Source organism: Alexandromys fortis, unplaced genomic scaffold (genome assembly GCF_014885135.2).
Source record: "Alexandromys fortis isolate MF-2015 unplaced genomic scaffold, M_Fortis_MF-2015_v1.1 scaffold_316, whole genome shotgun sequence".
NCBI lineage: Eukaryota > Metazoa > Chordata > Mammalia > Rodentia > Cricetidae > Alexandromys > Alexandromys fortis.
Window position 1 is genome coordinate 96,907 of NW_026068209.1, and position 9,083 is coordinate 105,989.

Here is a 9,083-nt window from a genome sequence, read left to right on the forward strand (position 1 = left end):
GGCCTAGGTAGCTGGTTTAGTCCCACTCCTGTGGAATTCTTGCCTCTTTTTTTTTTTTTTCTTTTGAGACAATATCTCACTCTGTAACTCGCTGATCTCAAACTTCTCCTAACTCCCTATTGCCCGCTCTGTTGTTTCTACGTTTTTGCTATAGTTATAGCTTGGCTACAGTTAATGTTTTTAAGTAACTACTATGTCAAGAGCTGTGATAAAACTTTATGGTCTTTTTTTACTTAATTTGTGCAATAGCTTTATGAGGCAGAAAATAATGGGCTTACCATTATTACCACAATTATTAGCCTTCTCATATTAGTATGAAACTAAGGCTTATAAAAACTAAGCAGAATTTCCAGAATGTGTTGCTTGCTCATGGCTGAATATAGGTCACTAGGACTTAGTGATAGGTATGAACTGTGAACCTACATGCCTCCACATATAATCAACTGTGTAATGCTTTATAGTTTACTTATGTGTTCCTTATATTCAAGATAAAATTTTTTGGCTATTTACAAAATTTACAAAAGTATTCTTTCAAAAATATTGTCATCTGCCTCTCATATAATCAGGGGAATTACAGATATTTTGTCTCTTAAAATTTCTCTTGTAAAGGTACTGTTCACATTGGTAAATGTAGATAAAGTATAAGAGAAAAAATAATGAAAACATGTTTCTTTCAAAACCCTCTTTTCAAAGAACACTTCAACAAACTATATGAGTGAAGCTCATGGATGGAAATGTGATATGTGTGTATGTGTGTGTGTGTGTAGTGTAAGTGCACATGTTTATGTCTGTGTGTGAGTGTCCATGTGTGCAGTGTAAGTGCACATGTGTGTGAGTATGTGTGTCTCTGTCTGTGTAGTATAAGTGTATGTGAGCGTATGTCTGTGATGTGTAGTGTAAGTGACCATGTGTATGTGTGTGCAGCATAAGTGCACATGTGTGTAATTGCGTGTGTCTGCATTTGTGCAGTGTAAATGTTCAGATGTTTGTCTGTGTGTAGTGTAAGTGCACATGTATGTATGTCTGTGTGTGATGTAAGTGCACATGTATGTATGTCTGTCTCCATGTATGAGTGTCTGTGTGTCTGTGTGTGTTTGTGTGTGTGTCTGTGTATGTGAGTGTATGTGTGTTTATGTGTGTAGTGTAAGTGCACATGTATGTGTAGTGTTACTACCCTTGCGTGTGTGTCTGTGTGTAGAATGTAAGTGTATATATGTATATATCGTATGTATAGCTTTCCAGAATTGCTGAAAACAACTGCTAGCACATGTATGCTGTATAAGTAGGCCAAAAACAGTTGAGACTCTTACATTGCTTTTGCTGATTTTCCCTAAATACAGACTAAATATTATGCAATATTTGTACAGATACAAACTTTCCATCTTTGGAGTAGCTATGAGACATTCATCATGTGAATAAAATGTACTTCATTTGATTGACATTTAGAGTTAAATATAAATAATATCTTTGCATATATGTGGTCAAAAAATGTAGGATGTTTTAAACATAAATTGTCACATAGGTTAAATTGTGCAGATTTAACTTTAACTAGATCAATATCACTTTCAGTGTATCCATTGCTCAGTAGTTTGTGTGGATGATTTGGTTGCTCCCTTTTTTCAGGCAAAATAATAAATACTTTGCTGTTTTCATTTTCTTTTCTTTAATTATGAAAGAACGTGGCAAAGTTGATCTCGTGTATTTCTTTAGCAGTGTATTTGTTTAAAGGAGTAAGTCATAAAACAGTCCCACACCAGTCTGGAATTATGATTAATAAAAGGGTTATTTATTTAGAGGGAAAAACTTATAGATCATAGTCCTAGACAACAGCCCTCCTGCACAACCAGGAAAAGATTTGGTAGGCAGAAGCAGATTCTGAAGCAAGAGAGTGAGCACATGGCTACCACTGCTTTTTCAAGCCAAAAAGACCATGCCCAAGTGGGCTGGTATCTTAAAGGCTATTGGCTGAAGGAGCAGAAGGAGCTCCCACACATTTGTTTCTCAGTCACTGCAGGGATCAATTTTCTGTGAAATACATTTGTTATTCTTCACAGTTTTATACTTGTCAATAGACTTTTGCGTGACTTTAAGTGCCTTTCTTAGAAATTTTAGGTATTTGTCCTTTGTACTTCATATTAAAATCTCTCCTTATACTTTTTGACTTTGAATATGATTCTAAATATTATGTCGAAATATTTACTTCATGATTTTTCAGTCCCAATCCAGCTGGCCTTGGTGAGTTCCCATTAGATCAGCCCCACCGTCTCAGTGCGTGTGTGCACCTCTCGCGGTCCTGACTTCCTTGCTCATGTTCTCCCTCCTGCTCCTCATTTGGACCTTGCGAGTTCAGTCCACTGCTCCAATGTGGGTCTCTGTCTCTATATCCATCCATTGACAGACGAAGATTCTATGGTGATATGCAAGATATTCATCAATATGGCTATAGGATCGGACCATTTCAGGCTCCCTCTCCTCAGCTGCCCAAGAAACTAGCTGGGGACATCTCCCTGGACACCTGAGAAACCCTCTAGAGTCAAGTCTCTTGCCAACCCTAAGATGGCTCCCTTAATTAAGATATGTGCTTCCCTGCTCCCATATCCACCCTTCTTTTATCCCAACCATCCCATTCCCCCAAGCTCTCCCCATCCTTCCCTTCTCACTTTTCTCTCCCCAACTCCCCTTACCCTCATCCCACCCCACCCCCAAGTTCCCAATTTTTGCCTGGCAATCTTGTCTACTTCCAATATCCAGGAGGATAACTATATGTTTTTCTTTGGGTTCACCTTCTTATTTAGCTTCTCTAGGATCACAAATTATAGGCTCAATGTCCTTTATTTATGGCTAGAAACCAATTATGAGTGAGTACATCCCATATTCATCTTTTTGGGTCTGGGTTACCTCACTCAGGATAGCGTTTTTTATTTCCATTCATTTGCATGCAAAATTCAAGATGTCATTGTAAAACCAGACTTTCTGAACATGATGGACAATGAGGGCTGATGAGAAGCCAAGAAAAATGGCACTGGGTTTTCATCCTACTGCATGTACTGGCTTTGTGAGAGCCTAGCCTGTTTGGATGCTCACCTTCCTAGACCTGGATGGAGGGGGGAGGACCTTGGACTTCCCACAGGGAAGGGAAGGGAACCCTGACTGTTCTTCCAACTGGAGAGAGAGTGGGAAGGGAATGGGGGGGTGATGGAGGAGGGTCATGGTCATTTGTCTGTTGCTTTCATTGGTTAATTAATAAAGAAACCGCTTGGCCCTGAAAGGACAGAAAATTAGGTAGGCGGAGTAGACAGAACAGAATGCTGGGAGAAAGAAGTCGAGTCAAGCAGTCACCATGATTCTCCCACCAGACACAGACACAGGTTAAGATCTTCCCTGGTAAGCCACCTCGTGGGCTACACAGATTATTAAAAATGGGTTAGATCAATATGTAAGAGCTAGCCAATAAGAGGCTGGAACTAATGGGCCAGACAATGTTTAAAAGAATACAGTTTCTGTGTACTTATTTCGGGAAAAGCTAGCCGGGTGGCGGGAAGCAGTCCGCTGCATCTACTACAACAGGGGAGGGAGGGAAATGGGAGGCGGGAGGAGGCAGAAATTTTAATAAAAATAAATAAATAAAATAATCTTTTTAAAAAGAATATTTATTTCATTTCTATGGTTAATAATCTGTGTCTGACTATCTTCTAACTTCATAAGATAGGAAATTATCTTTACAATTAAAAAGACTTTAAATTAAATTTCATTTATTTAGTTGGTTATTCACTCATCTACTCTTTTTTAATGTGACTGTACATTTATTAAGGGAAGATCAGGAATAGCTTCTGAGTGTAAGCAAGGTTCAGGTAGCAATACCTAAATTAAAGTTATATTTAGCAATATGAAAATATCCATAAAAGTTGTATATACTAATAGAACATTACATAATGTTTTATTATATGCTTACAGGATATGCTATTTAAATGACATTAACATAGTTGACATCAAAATATTTTCTTTTCTTTTTTGTAGATATGTTCGAAGTAAATCTCTAAGATTTTCCAACTATTTAGTGTGTCATTTCTCTCTAGTTACTTTGATGATTTCTTTGTTTTCTAATTTTAAATATCTTAAAATCATTGGGCCTTGAAAAACTTATGTTAATGTACAAACTAAGATGACACCTTGTCTCTAATGTCACCAACAAATATATGCAACTTAGTTTGAAATTCTATGCCAGTGTGCTTTTGTGCCTATTTGGAGAATTTGGATGTGTCCCTGATTTGTTGCTTTTCTTTTGTCTTGGTGACATAGTGACACCATGACTTTGTATTATAGTTTGCCATCCGATAGACAGAGACCTTACTTGTCCTTCACAAAGTTTCTGGCAATATCTTCATGCTCATTTTCCAGATCAATTTTTTGCATATCTTCAAGTTACAAAGTGAACATTAAATTAACACATTTGTCAAAATTACATGTCTATTTGGATTGATGTACACCAATAGTTTATCGTTTGTAATATCTTATGAAAGGCAAGGGAAAGCATTCTTTTATACAAGTCTTATTTGATTAGTAGCAGAGTTTACAGTTTTGAATTTCATAAGGGCCTTGAAAATATCTTGTATTTCCAGGGAGTTGATCTTTACTATCACACTAATAAATAAGAGTTTTCTCTTACATTAAATGCATATTGACATAGCATGATTACAAGTGTTACTGATTTTTATTTGCAATTCTATTTAATTATCTTATAAATTATCTCACCTCTAATTTATTCCATTTTCTGAGATTGTATTTGTAAACACTCTTTTCATGGAGTTAATAATTTTCTGTATTTGTATTTTATAAATCATATTTTCATCTTTTCTCCAAATGTAGTGGTGAATACATTAAGAATAATTTTTGGGGGGTTGTTCATTGAAATCTTTAATTTAATACACGTATTGCCTTCAAAAGAGTTAAGTTTTAACATGGAAAAAAGTTAGTCTTAACTTTTTCTAATCTGATATAAATGTAATTTTATAAGTGGAATGTATTTGTCAAATTATTCTGTGACATTTTCAAAATCATTAAAATAGTTTACTTACTTTTACATTTTCAAAAAAAGATTTATTTTATTTTTAAGGTTTATGAGTGTATTTGTATGAATGTATGCCATGTGAGTACAGATATCTCCTCTCCATCTCCTTAAATTCTATGGGTTTGGTCATACTCCATAATCAAAGCTCTTCACATGCTATTTTACACACATATATTGATTTTCAGAAATAAACTATGAATGAAATTATATTTAAACTGTCATTTGTATTTAAAACAATACTTTTTTCAGTGTTGTAAGTTACAACATTTCTTTTTCTAATCAATGTTTAAAATTAGAAACAGATTTTTCTATCATATGATACACCCCAGCCACAGTTTCCTCTCCCTTAATTTCTTCCAACTCCCTCCTACCTCCTGTCTTCTCCAGATATCCAGATATACTCCCGCTCTCTCTTTCTTATTCTGAAAAAAACAAACAAACAAACAAACAACAAACAAACAAACAAACAAAAAAAAACAGGCTTCAAAGAGACAGCCTAGTAGGACAAAACAAGACACAAGTAGACAAGGCAAACGTCCTCACATCAGGGCTAGAGGAGCAAATGCCAAAGAGGGAAAGGGTCCTAAGAGCGGGCAAAAGAATCAGAGATACCAGTTTGTGCAGTCCCAGCAGTGACTGATTCACACTCTTCTCCAGGTGCAGTGCACACTCCATTGCATTCAGCCCGTTCTCCCAGTCATCACGGTCTGGTTTCTTGATATCCTGCAGGAAGTTTCGGCTGCCTCGTTCGTTCTGCAGCTTCATCAGTTTCTCAGCATGTTCCCTCTCCTCATGAGATTGGTGGAGAAGGTATTTGGCAAAGTTCCTCAGAGCCACATCATCCCGGTTGAAGTAGCAAGACATAGACAGGTAGACGTAGGAGGCATACAGTTCCAGATTGATCTAGCAGTTGATGGCAGCATCCGAGTCATGGTGGTAGTTCCGGTGCACTTGCGAGGGAGACCCGGTGATCATGGCAGCAGCGGCTGGCAATGCTGGAGCGGCAGAGCAACGAGTTTGCAGGGGTCCTGGCTTGGAGCAGCCGCCTGGGGTCAGAGGGGTCGAGCGCCGGGTTCCGTTCAAGCACTCACTACTGGAACTGCACAAACTGGCTACTGACAAAAATGACCCCCACTTGTGTGACTTCATTGAGACACATTACCTGAGTGAGCAGGTGAAATCCATCAAGGAACTGGGTGACCACGTGACCAACTTGTGCAAGATGGGAACCCCTGAAGCTGGCTTGGCAGAATATCTGTTTGACAAGCACACCCTGGGCCACAGTAATCAGAGCTAAGCTGACTTCCCCAGAGCCACAGTGACTTTACTGGTCACTGAGGCAGTGCATGCGTGCATGTCGGTCTGCCTTTATCTTTTCTATGAGTCGCCGCACCGAAACATCCACGTAAGTTCTTTCATTTGTACCATTTCTTTAAATAAAAAACTTTGGTACCAAAAAAAAAAAAAAAAAATCAGATACACCAACTTTCACTGAACCACAAAAACACCAAGCTAACAGCTGTAACATATATGCAGAGGACCTAGTACAGAACGACGCAGGACAGGTGCTTGCTGCCTCAGTCTCTTGAACCCATATGAGTCCCAGTGAGTTGATTCATTAGGTCATGTATTCATGGTGTCCTCCACCACCTCTGATTCCTACAATCTTTCCGCCCGCTCTTCTGTGAAATTTCACAATCTCAGAGGAGAAAGAGCTGATAGACATCTAAAATTTACTATCTCTCTCTTTCTGCATAATGCCTGGCTGTGGGTCTCTGCATCTGCTCCCATTTGCTGGCAAAACAAAGCCTCTGTCATTACAACTGAACAAGGCACAGATCTGTGAGTACAGCAGAATTTTATTAGGAATCATTTGATTGACTTTCTGCCTTTCATGTTTGTTTCTACCTTAGGTCTATGTTAAGCAGCAGTCAACACTGTGTTTTCTTTGCCTTTTTCTGATTTTTGAAGGTAATATTTTTTCAAACTTCCCAGACTTTTGATTTAATAATATTAAATCTATTTGCTTCGTGTTTTGTTAAATATTGACTAAACAAACAAAAGAATTACAGAAACAGATGTGGTATACATCTCTATAATGCGAAAAGGCAAGGCTGAGTCATATAGTGATGTGGGAGTCCCCTCTTTGTGTTGTGCTTACCATTAATGAATAAAGAAACTGATAGGGCTGAACTTAGGTAGGTGGTGAGGACTGGACTGAATGCTGGGAAAAAGAAGGGCAGAGTCAAGGGGATACCATGGATCAGTCACCAGAGATAAACGTGCTGAAACTTTGCTGGTAGGCCACGACATCTTAGTGATACACAGATTAATAGAAATGGGTTAATGACTTAAGAGTTAGCCAATAAGAAACTAGAGCTAATGGGCCAAGCAGTGATTTAATTAATACAGTTTCTGTGTGATTTTTTTCAGTTCTGGGCAGCCGGGACCAATAAGCCTCTTCCCCCAACAATATGGGGCCTTCCTTAGTGAGACCTTTTCAGACAAAACATTTCAAGTATAGATAAATGTTACTGTTAATTTGCTTGAGTATTTATCGAGATCATTATGAGGATATTTTATTTTGGTTTATTTATATATTATAATAGCAATGTTATATTTAAACTGGAAAGGACTTTTATTTAATAGAAAAAATGTTCATGAAATGCAATTTGTTAATTTATTTGATTAGATAAAGTCGCATTCTATTTACTAAATTGTTAAGGTAAATATATCAACAGTTACAGAAGATAGTATTTAACGTTTTCCGTTCTGTCCTAGGTGCTTTATTAAAGTGTCAATATTGTCTTTCTCCATTTATTGACTCTGCTTCCAACACAGTTACACATGTTCTAATTAGTTAATGAATAACCTATTTTCCCAAATAAAGACTTTTTATTATATTCATTAATCCTGCTATTTTTGTTTTCAAAATCATTGATTTCAGTTTTACTTATTAATTCTCACTCTCTGTTTTCCTTAGATTTATTTTGTTTTTCATTTTACTGTCTTTTAAGTGAATGACTCATTTATTTAATTTCATGTTTTGAACAAAGAACTATGTTCACACCTGGAATTATGCTTTAAAAATAATTGCCCCTTTTCTTTATGGCTAAAATTTGGCATCTTCATTAACGTTGTCTTCTTAATATTCAACAATTTCTGTTGTGCTTTACTTGAGATAAGGGTTACTTACAGCCTGGGATGATTGGCAACTTTTAATGTATTTTCATCACATTTTGTTTGTATCTAGATCAAAAACATTATCTTTCACCTTTCCTTAGCTTTTTATTTTATTATTTATTATTTTTAAATTTTTTTCTAAAGTGTGTATGTGTGTTTGTGTGTGTGTGTGTGCGTGCACATGCACAGTGGTGCACAAAAAAAAACCTGTAGAGGGCACCAGATCTTTTGGAATTGAAATTTTAAGTGACGGTGGCATTCCATACTCCTGTTCTTAAGATAGAGCACTTTTTCTATAGCTACTGAGCATTCTCTCTAATCCCATTTTCTCTTAGTGTTAAACATTGTTTAGGTGTTAATAGACAAATCCACAGAGGTGAGCTATGCAACTGCTCCTTGACACCACTTGTAAATAGCAGGTATATACTATTCTCAGATATAAAATTGATCATATGTACTTTATTGAGTATATAATTTAGGTCAGATCTTGTTACAAGATTTTTTTCAGAAGTTTTTTTTTTTTTGTTTTGTTTTGTTTTTTTTTGTTTTTGTTTTTCGAGACAGGGTTTCTCTGTGGTTTTGGAGCCTGTCCTGGAACTAGCTCTGTAGAGCAGGCTGGTCTCAAACTCACAGAGATCTGCCTGCCTCTGCCTCCCGAGTGCTGGGATTAAAGGCGTGAGCCACCACCGCTAAAAGATTTTTTGAATGTCTGCTAAATGCATCTTTCAAAATTATGAGTTTAGTTAAAAAGCCCTGGAAAAATTGTTCTTATATACTAATTTTGAGCTATTTCTACACAGTTTTCTTGACAGGATCTTTGGGAATAATGATG

General features: G+C 36.9%; 1 pseudogene; it reads right to left on the reverse strand.

The window, feature by feature from the left end:
- Positions 1-5,551: 5,551 nt before the first annotated feature.
- On the reverse strand, positions 5,552-6,046 carry LOC126493293 (ferritin heavy chain-like; annotated as a pseudogene).
- Positions 6,047-9,083: the final 3,037 nt, after the last annotated feature.